This window comes from Periplaneta americana, chromosome 11 (assembly GCF_040183065.1).
Source record: "Periplaneta americana isolate PAMFEO1 chromosome 11, P.americana_PAMFEO1_priV1, whole genome shotgun sequence".
In the NCBI taxonomy this organism is placed as follows: Eukaryota; Metazoa; Arthropoda; class Insecta; order Blattodea; family Blattidae; genus Periplaneta; species Periplaneta americana.
In genome coordinates, this window is record NC_091127.1 from 140,796,026 (window position 1) to 140,811,916 (window position 15,891).

General features: G+C 35.0%; 1 long non-coding RNA gene across 1 annotated transcript in view; it reads left to right on the plus strand.

Moving 5' to 3' along the window:
• Positions 1-15,891, plus strand: part of LOC138708639 (uncharacterized) — a 1,278,266-nt gene that overhangs the window by 1,088,699 nt on the left and 173,676 nt on the right. The window contains exon 4 of the long non-coding RNA XR_011334745.1: positions 12,667-12,702. This is a non-coding gene — a long non-coding RNA (uncharacterized lncRNA). The remainder of the gene's footprint in view (positions 1-12,666; positions 12,703-15,891) is intronic.

Below are 15,891 nucleotides of genomic sequence, written 5' to 3' on the forward strand. Positions count from 1 at the left end.
GAGGCCTAGTATTAGTGATATTGGTAGGCCTAGTAGTAGTGGTAACAGTAGGCCTAGTATTGGTGATATTAATAGGCCTAGTAGTAGTGGTAATAGTAGGCCTAGTATTGGTGATATTAGTAGGCCTATTAGTAGTGGTAAGAGTAAGCCTAGTATGGATGGTATTAGAAGGCCTAGTAGTAGTGGTAACAGAGGCCTAGTATTGGTGATATTAGTAGGCATATTAGTAGTGGTAAGAGTAAGCCTAGTATGGATGGTATTAGGAGGCCTAGTATTAGTGATATTGGTAGGCCTAGTAGTAGTGGTAACAGTAGGCCTAGTATTGGTGATATTAATAGGCCTAGTAGTAGTGGTAAGAGTAAGCCTAGTATGGATGGTATTAGGAGGCCTAGTAGTAGTGGTAACAGAGGCCTAGTATTGGTGATATTAGTAGGCCTATTAGTAGTGGTAAGAGTAAGCCTAGTATGGATGGTATTAGGAGGCCTAGTATTAGTGATATTGGTAGGCCTAGTAGTAGTGGTAATAGTAGGCCTAGTATTGGTGATATTAGTAGGCCTATTAGTAGTGGTAAGAGTAAGCCTAGTATGGATGGTATGAGGAGGCCTAGTATTAGTGATATTAGTAGGCCTAGTAGTAGTGGTAACAGTAGGCCTAGTATTGGTGATATTAGTAGGCCTATTAGTAGTGGTAAGAGTAAGCCTAGTATGGATGGTATTAGGAGGCCTAGTATTAGTGATATTAGTAGGCCTAATAGTAGTGGTAACAGTAGGCCTAGTATTGGTGATATTAGTAGGCCTATTAGTAGTGGTAAGAGTAAGCCTAGTATGGATGGTATTAGGAGACCTAGTATTAGTGATATTAGTAGCCCTAGTATTGATGGTATTAGGAGGCCTAGTAGTAGTGATGGCAAGGCAACTTGTGGTGGTGGTAATAAATTTGTGGCCATCAGCTATATTTTCACGAATAAGCTGGAAGTACCAAACGGAAATTACTTGATTTACCGTAATTTATTCTGAAATTAAACAGTTTTATAGAGATACTGTCTGAGGATTTTATAATGCAATTTGCTATTATAATCTACTGTAATACGATGGCACCTAACCCTTACATACATTGTTGAAATCAACCGTATAAACCAGATTAATATGCTTCTGGAGAAAAATCTTATCCAAGAAATGTTCCGACATTCTGTAAACACATTGAAAGAAGGAACTGCATTTAGAACATTTTTCCAAATATTAAGATATCTATGTTTTCCTGGGCATCCTACAATAGTAAGCTATGTTAGAACAATTATATGCGGCGCAGCATTTCACCATTTTATTATTATTTCCCTTCAGGTGTACTTGTATTTATTCGTACTCCTCAAATAAGCATATTCCTTCGCACTCCCGGCGAAGCATCAACTCCCTTTAATGGCGGCCGAACATCGGTTCAAATTTGTACGCTATACTAGCGCCATTGGTGTCTCTAGTTATATATTGCAAACTCTTTGTGGCATACTCCCTAGAGCAAAGTTAAAAAGTAAAGGTGATGGTGCACCACCTTGCTTTATCCTCAGTGATTTCGAAACTCATCTAACAAGAAATTGACCTATACGGACTCTGCTGTACGTTTCACTGTGACACATTGTAATTAAACGAACTAGTTTCTTGGGAATACCAAATTCAATAAGAATATCATATAAAACTTCTCTCTTAACCGAGTCATATGCCTTTTTGAAATCTATGAATAACTGATGCATTGTACACTTATACTCCCATTTTTCTCCATTATCTGTCGAATACAAAATATCTGATCAATAGTTGATCTATTACGCCTAAAACGACACAGATGATTTTTCATTTATTAGAATAACTAAAACAATGTTTTCGTTATTCTGTGAGAGTCCACCGCTGTGGAGTAACTGTTAGCACGTTTGACCGTGAAACTAGCGACCTGGGTTAAAATCCTGTTTGGGACAAGTTGCTTGGTTGAAGTTTTTCCGGAGTTTTCCCTCAGTTCAATAAAAAGAAATGCTGGGTAACATTAGGCGCTGGACCCTTGATTCATCTCGCTGGCATTATCATCTTCATAACACTCACACGCTAGATATACATAGTAGTTGATACAGAATCATAAAATAACGAACTAAAGTTATTGTGTGAGGAGAATGTAGAGATTTTAGCAATCATTCAATTTTGAATATTTGGTTCCAGAATCCATAGCAGCGCAGACATATTGAATCGCAATACAGAAGATAAATTATAATACATTCGGAATATTCTTATTGTTTTGCTGTTATTCAAAACTGAGAAAAGCTCATACTCATATATAGGGTGATTCCGGGCTGGTGTTACAAACTTTCAGGGATGATGGGGAAGGGCACATGTATCAACTTGAGATCAGGAACCGTGGTCCGGAAATGACTGAATCGAAAGTTATAAGCAAAAATAGTTGTGTGGAAATGGAATTGTAATTTCGAACCACGTGCCCTCCTTCCCTTAACCATTGGAACTGTCGTGGAAAGATGGTATGGACCGGATGTCTCCTACGTGGGTACTTGCCCCGATACAATCTGTGAGCTTGTTTACTGTTCCCATTGGCTTATCCATATTCGAAAATCAGGTCTGCATATTCCGCTCTCGTGTACTCCTCTATTTCACCAGGACTGATCGACTGGACACTGCAACTTGTACACATACACTGCTGTCTACAGACATGCATATCAGGACCGACCATGTCCATTACACATTACGCTATGTGCATTGCTTTAGTGTAGTTTCCTGTCCCCAACACTCAGACAGCGCACTGAATGGAATACTGTAAGTAGACAACGTAAACAACGTCAGATGAATACAGTATGTGTAAGACGTACAGATGAATATACATAAATAAGGTGTACAGAGGAATAAAATTATTTAATTTCCACGTAACTATTTTTGCTTGTAACTTTCGACTCGGTCATTTCCGCACCAGGGTTCCTTATCTCAAATTGATACATGTGTCCTTCGCCATCATCCCTGAACGTTTGTAACACTAGCCCGGAAACTCCCTGTATCTACGGTAATGCAAACATTGCCGTACACGTACAATTGTCAAAAGAACAAGTGGCCGCTCTCTAGACACAAAGTTCCCTTCGGGTATCTCCGCTACAATTCGGAGACAGGTGATGTTACATGTTGTTGGACCACGTGGCCTGATATCTACAGTCAGAATGAAAGTTTTTGGGTGTTAATCTGTAGCGTAATGGTAGCGTTTCGGGCAAGTGTTCATAAGACTTGCGTTCGAATACAATCTAATGCTTTTTATGTTTTTTTTTTAGGAGAGAGAGAGAAAATATAATTGTTTGTTTCTTTTATGACTGTTTTAGTAATTAACATCAGGTTCATGAATGTATAATCCCATGACTGTGTCATAACAGAATAAAAATGATAATTTGAATATTATTTATATCGCTAATGAACGATAACAGAGTACAAATGATAATTTGAATATTACTCACGTAGCTAAAGAACAATAACAGAATATAACAAATTATAACTTGAGTATTATATATATCGCTAAAGGAACGATAATATATAAATAACTTGAATATTATTCATATCGATAAAGAACGATAATAGAATACAAATGATAATTTGAATATTATTTATATCGCTAATGAACGATAACAGAGTACAAATGATAATTTGAATATTACTCACGTAGCTAAAGAACAATAACAGAATATAACAAATTATAACTTGAGTATTATATATATCGCTAAAGGAACGATAATATATAAATAACTTGAATATTATTTATATCGCTTATGAACGATAACAGAATGCAAATGATAATTTGAATATTATTCACGTGGCTAAAGAACGATAACGGAATATAACAAATTATAACTTGAATATTATATATCTATTTATTTATTTGTATATTATTTTGCTAGTAATTGTAATATAAAATATAATATATACAGAAAAACTTTAGCTCGCCCCTGAAAGAGTAGAACTCGTGCTCAGGGGCGGATTCTTGAATTGAAATTAATAATTATACAATACAATTTGTCTTTTGTCTACTATGAAATTATAATATATAAATTTAAATTTACAATTTTTCAATTTTTATAATATCCATACATAACTTTTTAAATTCAATACTAGATATATTAGAATTGACAAGATTAGGGTATTTAAATATAAATTTGTTATATATTCTTGGGCCTAAATTACTACTATGATTAAATACTGTAACAGTGTTGCATTTTGGTTCAAACAATCTTAAAGAATTCATACCTTTTGTTTCATATCCATGAGAATACAATTCAAAATTATTTCGATTTTTATGTATCAATTTTATTAATACAATATAATAAATTTGTCTTACGTTAAGTACATTAAAATCTAGAAACAAATTTTGAGATGGAAAATCAATACGTTTATGAAGACATATTTTAATTATTTTCTTCTGTAATAAATAAAGTGGATTAAAATTGGATTTAAATAAGCTACCCCATCCTATAATTCCATACATAATTACCGATTGAAATAAAGTTAAATATATTTTACGTAATAAACTTATTGACAAGTAATTCCTCAATAAAACAAAATAATATACTATTTTACGTAATTTATTACAAAGGTAATTAATGTGTTAGTTCCGCTAAAGAAACGATAAAATATAAATAACTTGAATATTATCCATATCGGTAAAGAACGATAACAGAATACAAATGATAATTTGAATATTATTTATATCGCTAATGAACGATAACAGAATACAAATGATAATTTGAATATTATTTATATCGCTAATGAACGATAACAGAATACAAATGATAATTTGAATATTATTTATATCGCTAAAGAACGATACCAGAATACAAATGATAATTTGAATATTATTTATATCGCTAAAGAACGATAACAGAATACAAATGATAATTTGAATATTATTCACGTCGCTAAAGAACGATAACACTTATATAACAAATTGTAACTTGAATATTATATATATCGCTAAAGGAACGATAAAATAAAAATAACTTGAATATTATTCACATCGATAAAGAACGATAACAGAATATAAATGATAATTTGAATAATGCAGTATTTATATCGCTAAAGAACGATTAAAAAATAAAATGAAAGCTTGAACAAGGCCCGAACTCACAACCTTAAAATCATTAAGCGAGCTCTCTACCGCAGGTCTACGATGCGCAGACATGGAATGATTTCATGGATCCGGAACTGCTTCTAAAAGCACATGCATCGCGTAACATCGTCGTGACCCGAAGTGGACTTAGAAAATATTCGCTGTTCAGGAGTGCGGGCACTTTTTCCTTTTTGACAACTGTACATCGAAATTATTCAAATATGGAAACCCTTATTGGTTTATAAATTTATATGCCTAGTTCTCAATTTTCCACAGTTCGTTAGGCGAGTATCACTCTGCAAGTGAATAATCTCGAATTTTAAATTATGTGGAACTTCATGATTTTACTGAACATTGTAATGGAATTCGTGTGTGTAACGAGAAATCTTCCTAATCCAACATTGAAGACTGTTCTGGTTTTGTTTGTGTACATGATACGAGGGAGAGTGTATGCTATGAACTATATGTCGTCTCAATACAAACCGTGGTGGAAGGGATAAAGTAGAAGAACGTCACTGAGTCACACGAAACGGCATCTCTGTCCTAGGAAGTGATATCAAAGTCTAGTATATACAGTCACGAAGCTTGAGTTTATGAGGGTACTAGGAACAATAGACTGTGCAGGTACTATTTCGCATTGTCTGTAATGAGGCGATAGTAGCGATCCTAGTGGTTAGAAACTATCTATGGATGCATATTTACTAAGTATTGAGCTTCGTGACTATATATACGAGACTCTGGTGATATCAAGCTCAGCCACTGGTGACAGCTACCACAGGTTTGCCACGAACTCGGGTCCAGGGCCTCTCGTGGCCCGAGTTGCTAGCACAGTGTTTGGCAGGCGGAGACGTAAGAACTGAAGTCCAAGAACTTTCCTCCGTTCTCCACTGCGCATTAAGCTATAAATTTTGTACGTGCTACTGAAATCCGAAATTGTAGCAATTTAATGAAAATCCTTCAGCTAACATAGCCACGTTAATCTAAACAAGACATAAGTAAAGGGATGCCATTATCTAATATTATCAATGCAGTAAGAAAAGGGAAAGAGATATTGTACTTATAAATAATCCCCTCGAAGTATTACTTAGCCTACCAAGTGTAACGAAGTATTGTATAAGCAGCTACAACCATTTTCCCAGAACACTGACTGAGTCAAACACAAGCCATTATGGGCTTGAAGTGCACGGTGAACTTTAAAGAAGAAAGGGTTCATTTTGCACGCCTTGGGAATTAAACCAAACTTGTATGAGGTTTAAAAATTTCATACATAAACCCCAGCGATCGTCCCCATCACCGTAGAACTTCCATTTTTAAGTTAAATATTGAAGAAAGAATATTAGAACTAAATCTGTAACATAGGAGGTTTAGACTACGAGACAATGTTGTCGGAAAAAAAAACAGTTCTTCCACTTTCCAGAGAAAAAAACAGTTCTTCCACTTTCTAAACTAAAAAGAAACTTTGGCCTGATTATCGAAAAAATGGCAAAGCTCGAAATATTAAGAAAACAGCTTCTTTATTGTAACGATCTATTTTGTTTTGATGCGAGCGCGTTTACACACACACATACACACACACACAAAACAAACAACAAACAACACTATGAAAGCATATGGTCTGTGCAAATGAGTTTGGAAACCTGGCAAATGTTTACCGCAAAGAGCGATCCGTCCGTGCGGAATTATATATTGTGTAAAAATTAATTGTAGCGCGGAAAAAAAATATGAATGTTTATTTGCGATTTGTGCAGAAAAGTCATTCTTTACTTTCCTTGTACCCGTCATAACTACAGTAAATTTACAATGTAACAAATTTAGACGTGTTTACAACAGAACTTAAATTCTGTCAATATAAATGTTTTACAGAAAAAATATTTACTTTGCTTTTCACAATGAGTTACCTTTGTATTCTCCACTTGTCATTTCTGAGTCTGTTGACAAGCTATGTTTAATATTTTAGTATTTATTCAACGCTCTGTGATATGTTATGAGTCAACTCTTTGCAACTTCATCTCTGGTCCCTTTCGTAATCTTTCCTTTCATCTTTAATGTTTTAGTATAGGGAACAACTGGATAATACGCACGGTAGACCAACGTCACTAGTCGACACTGCTCACTGGCGGCTAGTCACCGGGCCGTACCAAGCCTTGTCAAACAAAAGACAATCGAAATGGTGGTAGTAAATTTCGCGACTATATTCTTAAATAATTCACTCCATTAGTAACGTGCAAGGTTTATGCAGTAAAACAGCGGTATTTTGAATGCATCAAATGAAAATGTAGATGTAGTAACGTCTTAAAGTAGGTTATCACAACAAAATAAAGGGGGAAGGAAAGGTGTGTTTCAGGAAATATCATTAAAATGAGGGAAAGTAAATTTCCGGTTAATGTTCACCAAAGCATTAAGTATGTAATTATGACCTCGTTGCCAGTTTATTTATGGTCTAGAGAAAATACCTCGTCTTTAAGAAGAAAACTTTAAGCGGCCATGAAATTATTCACCGCTTTCATCACATTAAGGTTTATCAATATTACGAAACAAAAACTATCATAAGGGTCATGACCGACAGAATCATCTCGGTTGCCTGCACAACCGCGGACTTGGTCAATAAAAACCTAAACTAACCAAACCTTACCTTAGCATAATATGTAAGATGTATAACCGTAGCAAGAAGGGATCTTCTTGATTTGATCTGGAATGTACACACCAAAATAAATTTAAGTGTAAGGATCACGCTGACACTGCATGAGAGGTCCGCGCATGCACCACAGCAAAACTGTTCCTGTCGCGAGCCCCTCGTCTAAACCCATCTAATCTACTCGCAATATTTACGAAAGTACATCTTGTCGCTAACAGTGATGCTGTCACTCAGTAATGTTCAAAACGAAGGAGCTAGAAAAAGAAAGCAATTTCTTCTTCTAACGACTCCAGTGATCAACGTCATGTCCTTATGTTGGCGACATTGTCTATTTAGTTCAATTTGGTTGTAACCGTAACGGCACGGTTCAAAGCTACCGTAGAAAATTCTCCAGTTTAGCGTAGTGTAGTTATCAATAGGTTTTATGGAGACTTGATAAAAATGTAACAGATATTATCATAATTTTACTTGTATTATAGATTGTTGCTACAATGACGGTAGTAGGCCATGAGACTCTTCTATGGTCAAGACACTTTCTGTGTATAGATTTTGGACTTGGTACACTATTTGTGATCCCGAGGGTGCTCTTTGTGTAGTACTGTATTGTCTAAGCGTGCACAATATTACACGCAACAATACAGCATCGGATGTCGCCTATTAGGAGCATGATCCGATCATCTCTGTTTCTCTCTGTTCCCTTAGCGAGAGATTCACTGAGTGAAAGTATTACTACAAGCTTGATGTTATGCTATTATATTGGACTATTCACAAAGGTTTAGTGTAGGCTGAATAGCTTCGGGACTCAAATCTTCCCCATTGAGTTTAACCTGTGAATATGGGGAGCACTTAGCATAATTTCTCTGGGTTAGACGAGAAAATGGGTGTAGTTTAATTGTATCTAATTTATTTAATATGTATTTACATATTTACACGCATCTGTGGTTACAACATTTACATTACTGGAATTCTCTGTCTTCTCAGATCAACCCGAAAATATGCTCAGAAAAAAGTGTGTTTCCAATTTATTTATATTCCAATTTTTTCGAATAAACACTTTTTAAATGTTGCCGGTATTAGTTTCTGTACTTAAAAACTTTCCACCGCCTTATGAAATGTTGGCTTATGTGCTTCAGCCCTTAGAAAATATAGAATGAAATTTCAGTTGAAAGATTTATAGACTAGAAAAGAAGATGGCCTAGCACATAGTTTCTGAATGCACTTCAATAAATCCCACCAATTATTCGGCATCATAAATGAGAGGTAGAGAATTAAATCAAAAAGGAACTATAATAGAGTACAGCCGAGATAATGTACCTATAGAATGCACATACAGTAGCATTTCTTATGTAAATCGCAAATGTAAGTCTCGTAAACTAGGGACTAGAAGAAGAGACCGCCTGGAATTTGATTTATAGATGCTATTGTTGAACCCATGAAGATATGAATTATTCAGTATCAAAATCAGGACCTGATAATATAGCCAAAAAGGAAGAAGATGGACTTACTGAAAGAGTATTTTAAGCTTGAAAATTGCTTGCACAGATGGGAATCTACTGGTACAATCTTTGAGAACTATTGCAGGATACAGTTTGTCACAATTATAGTACCGTGAGATAGAGAAGTCACTTGTCAAATGGATAAAACAGAATTATTTTGAAATGATAAATGTAGGCATAACAAATTATTTTCTTCGGGACAAGTCTGCTACTAATCACATTCTTCCATGCAATTACATTCACCACATTCTTATTACATTGTATTACTCTCAAGTAATTGAGTAGCTTCCTTTTAAAGATTACTGTTCTCAGTGCAACTGCATAGTGCACTACCTCAAATGTTAAGTGCTTGTTTCATTTACAGTCCATAACTCGGTTCTGACATTTCTCTGTCACTTAAACTTTTCGCAGTGGAATGTATTGGATAACATTGGTGTCTCTTTGTTTCAAATTACCTATAGATGTAGGTTCTATCCTCATCCTCATAGAAAACATTTAGAGATACAGCCAATGCCTGCGTTTCTGGCGGTATCCTTGAGTAAAAAGCCAGTCAGTGAGCACTTGTTGTCAGTGCAGCTGAGAATGGTACCACCCAAATACACGTAACATCAGCAATCTGCCAAATACAGTTATCAGTCTTATTCCCCACTTACTGTGATAAAATTAAGACATTCGTACTTTGCGTTTCTGGGGTTTGTCCTTGAGTACATTGCCCAGTCATTGGCATCTGTGCCATTTCAGCTGAGAGTGGTACCACCTCCTAAACAGAAGTGACGTCAGCAATCTGCCAATCACAGTTGTCAGCTTTCTCGCCCACAGACTGCAGCAAAGATGTGATATTCGCTCTCAACGTTCTCATTACTTATTTCACACGCCAGAAAGGTGGCTTTGATTATATGACGTTGGTGACAGTGGACGCGGTGACTTAAGTTCACCTCATCCAACCCGGTGCATAGAGAACAGCTATTTAATTTATCATAAATCATCATAGCATATTGTGCTGTGGTCTCGTTAAGCTGAAACCATATTTTCATCTGTTTATTCTGTGGTAAATCATACAGAATATCCATTAAAATGATGTCCAACAATTTAAAAAATCTCTACTGGATCACATTTCCAGCAAGAAATCTTCCTTCCAAAACCTACAAAGAATCCGTGATCTTATTCATTGTCTTAATGTTGCATTATTTAATATGTTCATGATGACATTGTGAGACAAATCTTTATTTTGCTGTTATGGATAGAAATAACGAAATTGGTCAAAACATATCCTTGAAATTTATTCTGCAATTGACTGGAAATTATGAAATGTTGTATGTATTTATTCACACTGGAGATTGGTAAATACCCTATGGCAGTGGTAACTAATTACACTCAATAATGGCAGTTAATAATAAACACAAAACAATGAAAACCATCATTTTGTAATTTAATTATTATTTGGACAATTGTAATTAAACCATATTATGCCTGAGCAACAACTCTGAGTGTGGAAATGTCAGTTCTGTGACGTGTCCCTGACTACATCTTCAAAAGCATTTTTGTCATTTAGCAATTAAGAGAGTCAAACAATATTTGACAGGATTAAATGTTAACATAACCCAGCCATTTATTAGTTTATTACATAATATAGTCATTTAATTGTTTCTTTGATGTTCTAAATATTATTTAAGGGCAGTGGGTAGTGAGATTAGAGAATTTGAATACAAAAGTTCAGTTCAATATATTGTTCAGAGTGGTTATAAAATCAATCATTCTGAATTCAGCAGTACAAAAGACAACTAATTACTTTCGTATCCAAGTGCAAAATTAACGCCCTAACTTATAACCTGTTTTCCCAATTTGCTAAGTTTATCTCATTCCTCAGGTGCACATTACTTGCTACAATCTTCACTCATATGCCTTGTATTTTTTTTTAAGTTACCAAGTAATATATGTTCTAAATTATAAAGCAAAATTTATTTAAATATTTCAACCTTAGTGAAAAAGAAAAAAAATAACTTTGATTAATAATTTTGCCATTTTTTCAATGCTTATATATTTTTTCCTTGTGCTTTGTGTGCGATATCCTTAAACCTGTAGGTCTACTTTCTAGAACAGAGGCTGTAGAAAACACTGTAAAAATTTGATGTAAATTGATTCAGTAATTACAGAGAAAATGCACTTAAGTTTAAAAAATATCAACTTAAGAAAAACTGCAGTTAAAAAATGGAAGGATGTATCAATTACATTCGCGCCAAATTTAAAAAAAGCAATTTAAGGGTATCTGCAGAGATACCCCTCACAATGTATATTATTTTAAAGAGCAAGATTTGTACTTATTTTTTTAAACACGAAATAAAAAAATTGGATTTTTTTTACCCCTTCTCACTACCTGGTTCCCTTAAATCAGTCTCTAACAATTAATATCAGTTCTGTGGCACATACTATAAGCAATATACAGTAATAGCCAATGGATGACTGTCAGAGTCCAGAACTGCTCTTCAGTTATTTCGTATGGGCCATAGAGTAGGATTATGAAATGAAAGGGTGGTTTGTAATTTTATATTAGAGGAAGAAAAACATATAAACAGTTTTCCGGTGAGTACCTTTCTTATCAGTCAGTTCTGAGATAGTTAAATTATGTAAAATATGTTGTGTTCATTTATGTTAACAGTCAGATACGACAGTGTGCGTATTCAGCATAACCTTAAACCCAGTAATCAACATGAGATTCTGTAACTCTCAGTTGTGAGACGTCCAAGAACTGACATTTTTGTGGACTTCATTATATAAAGCTTGAATTATAAAATAAAATTATCTTTTAAATAATCATGGCCAGTTATGTAACACTGATCTTTTCATTCATTCATCATTCATTCATTCATTCATTCATTCATTCATTCATTCATTTACTTTATTCCATAGATCTTACATGAGCAATGAAGCTTTAAGATGTGGAACAAGTCAAAATTTTATAATATTACAATTACAATTTTTACAAATTTTTATAGTTTAAAATTTAGTAATTCTCTACAATTTTTACAATTTTGTGAAATTTTTTACAATATTTTGGCGAGATGTATTGAAATGAGATGAGGTCCGAGGATTCGCCAAAACATTACCCGGCATTTGCCTTTTGGTTTGGGGAAAACCTCAGAAAAACTCAACTAGGTAATCAAATCAAAGAGGGGTAATCTAATCAAAGGGGTTGATGCCAAGGACTCGCCATAGATCATCCGGCTTCAGTCCCACGGCTGTGGAAAACCTCGGAAGAAACAAAAGACCAAAGGGGGGTCCAACCCAAGCCCGAGCAGAAAAAAATAAACTAAACTAACATATAATTTATAATAGGTGTGAAACCTATCTCATTTTGTCTGATTGTGTAAATTTTAGTCTTATTCATTTGTACGTCCTTTTTGTTTTCAGAACGTTGGAGAAGATACTTCCTGAAAACAGCAATTGGTGAGTACACTTGAAAATATTGTTGCACTGTTATGTCAGCCAAAATGTACAAGATTAAAGAAGTGCCTGAACTTATTTTGTGTTATCTTCTCGCGTAATTCGGGAATACTTGTAGGTAGGTCATCTGTCTTGAAAACTAATTCTTTCAACATGCCCCATATGTACCTACGCATATGGGGCTGTGAAATTCGGCGAGCGGGAAGGGTACGGGAATGAAGTTGCACGAGAAATTAGACGATCTCCAAAGCGTCGCTGCAGTAGGGCAAATGACCCTCGCGGTGTGGTCTGTAGCTCCATCTTGCCGCATGCATTGTCGTACAGGGGTAAGTTTCTGCCGCGACTAGAACGGCGCATATCTCGAATCACGAATGGGATAAAAATAAGGTCTCTGTAGAGTACCTGGTTTACTCTTTTTGGATTCTGTGCAGCACCCTCATGCAAATAAGGGCTCAATATTCCATGACCGAACACGGCCCACCAAACCATAACGCGTGCAATGTGCAGTGGTTTCTGTATAACGACATGAGGCCATTCAAACCCTAAAAAATGAGTTGTTCGTCGGTTGATTAGCCATCAAGGTGAATATTCACGATAAACAACTTCTCCACTCTTGTGAGAACAATCATTGCAGGAGTCAACACAACACTGAATTCACAATATGCCAAACTATTACATACAATAAATAAACACTTCGTTACTAGGGAAACGTGGACATCAGATGAACACGAATTTCAGTGTACCGTACTTACCATCAGATTTTGTACCAAGTTTAATTTTATTCTCGTTGAGTTAAAATATTATATACATTACTGCACAACTGACATGGATATTTATCAAGTATCATCCACCACAGCTTCCCTGTCTGAAAATACTTACAATCGGCTCACTTACTATGTTTTTTTTTTTTTTTTCGTGAAGTTAAAATATCATGTTTATTAAACTACTGTACACCACTCCGGACATTTATAAAGCATTGTCGATAACAACTTCCCCATCTGAAAATACTTACCTTCGGCTTTTTTCTTGCCTTGTTAGAGGTACTTTGTTCTCGTCGAATTAAGACATTCAGTATATTAAACTACTGTACACCAGTCCTGGACATTTAGAAAGCATTGTCGATTACAACTTCCCTATCTAAAAATACTTACCTTCGGCTTCTTTCCCATGTTTATAGCTAATTTTGTTCTCGTCGAATTAAGACATTCTATACATTAAACCACTGTACACCAGTCCAGGACATTTAGAAAGCATTGTAGATAACAACTTCCCCATCTGAAATTACTTACCTTCGGCTTTTTTCTTGCCATGTTAGAGGTACTTTGTTCTCGTCGAATTAAGACATTCAGTATATTAAACTACTGTACACCAGTCCTGGACATTTAGAAAGCATTGTCGATAACAACTTCCCTATCTAAAGATACTTACCTTCGGCTTCTTTCCCATGTTTATAGCTAATTTTGTTTTCGTCGAATTAAGACATTCTGTATATTAAACTACTGTACGCCAGTCCTGGACATTTAGAAAGCATTGTCGATAACAACCTTCCTATCTCAAAATACTTACATTCGGCTTTTTTTTTTGTTATGTTTATAGGTAATTTTGTTCTCGTCGAATTAAGACATTCTGTACATTAAACAACTGTACACTGGTCCTGGACATTTTGATAGGGTTGTCGATAACAACTTTCCTATCTTCGGTTTTTGCCATGCTTATAAGTAATTTTGTTCTCGTCGAATTAAGACTTCTATACATTAAACTATTGTACACCTGTCGTGGATATTTAGAAAGCATTGTCGATAACAACTTTTCTGTCTAAAAATACTTACCTTCGGCTTTTTTTTCATGTTTATAGGTAATTTGGTCTCGTCGAATTAAGACATTCTGTATATTAAACTACTGTACACTAGTCCTGGACATTTAGAAAGCTTTGTCAATAACAACTTCCCTATCTAATAATGCTTACCTTCGGTTTTTTTGCCATGTTTATAGGTAATTTTGTTCTCGACGAATTAAGGCATTCTATACATTAAACTACTGTACACCAGTCCTCGATATTTAGAAAGAATTGTCGATAAGAACTTCCCTATCTAAAAATACTTACCTTCGGCTCTTTTGCCATTTTTTATGTAATTTTGTTCTCGTCGAATTAAGACATTCTGTATATTAAACTACTGTACACCTGCCCTGGATATTTAGAAAGCTTTGTCGATAACAACTTCCCTATCTAAAAATACTTACCTTCGGTTTTTGCCATGTTTATAGGTAATTTTGTTCTCGTCGAATTAAGACATTCTGTACATTAAACTACTGTACGCGTGTCCTGGATATTTAGAAAGCATTGTCGATAACAACTTTTCTATCTAAAAATACTGACCTTGGGCTTTTTTTTCCATGTTTATAGGTAATTTTGTTCGCGTCGAATTAAGACATTCTGTACATTAAACTACTGTACACCTGCCCTGGATATTTAGGAAGCATTGTCGATAACAACTTCCCGATCTAGAACTACTTACCTTCGGATTTTTTTTTGTCATGTTTATAGGTAATTTTGTTCTCGTCGATTTAAGACATTCTGTACATTAAACTACTGTACACCAGTCCTAGACATTTAGAAAGCATTGTCGATAACAACTTTCCTATCTAAAAATACTTACCTTCGCCTTTTTTTTCCATGTTTATAGGTAATTTTGTTCTCGTCGAATTAAGACATTCTGTACATTAAACTGCTGTACAGCAGTACTGAACATTTAGAAAGCATTGTCGATAACAAGTTCCCTATCTGAAAATACTTACCTCCAGTTTTTTTGCCATGTTTATAGGTAATTTAGTTCTCGTCGAATTAAGACATTCAGTACATTAAACTACTGTACACCTGTCCTGGATATTTAGTAGGCATCGTCGACAACAACGTCGCTATCTCAAAATACGTACCCCCTTTTCTTTATCATGTTTAATTTTGTTGTCGTTGAGTTAAAACATTCTGTACATTAACTACTCTACATCTGAGTTGGGTTGTCAGGAGACATGATCGACCAGAGCTTCCCTATCTCAGAATACCTTCGGCTATTGCACCATGTTTGATTTAGTTGTTGTTTTGTTGAAACATACTGTAAAGAAATAAAATGTATGAAATGATATGAAACAAAGAAGTCAACTGAATACATCAGCTGTAAAATTTTTAAATTAGCA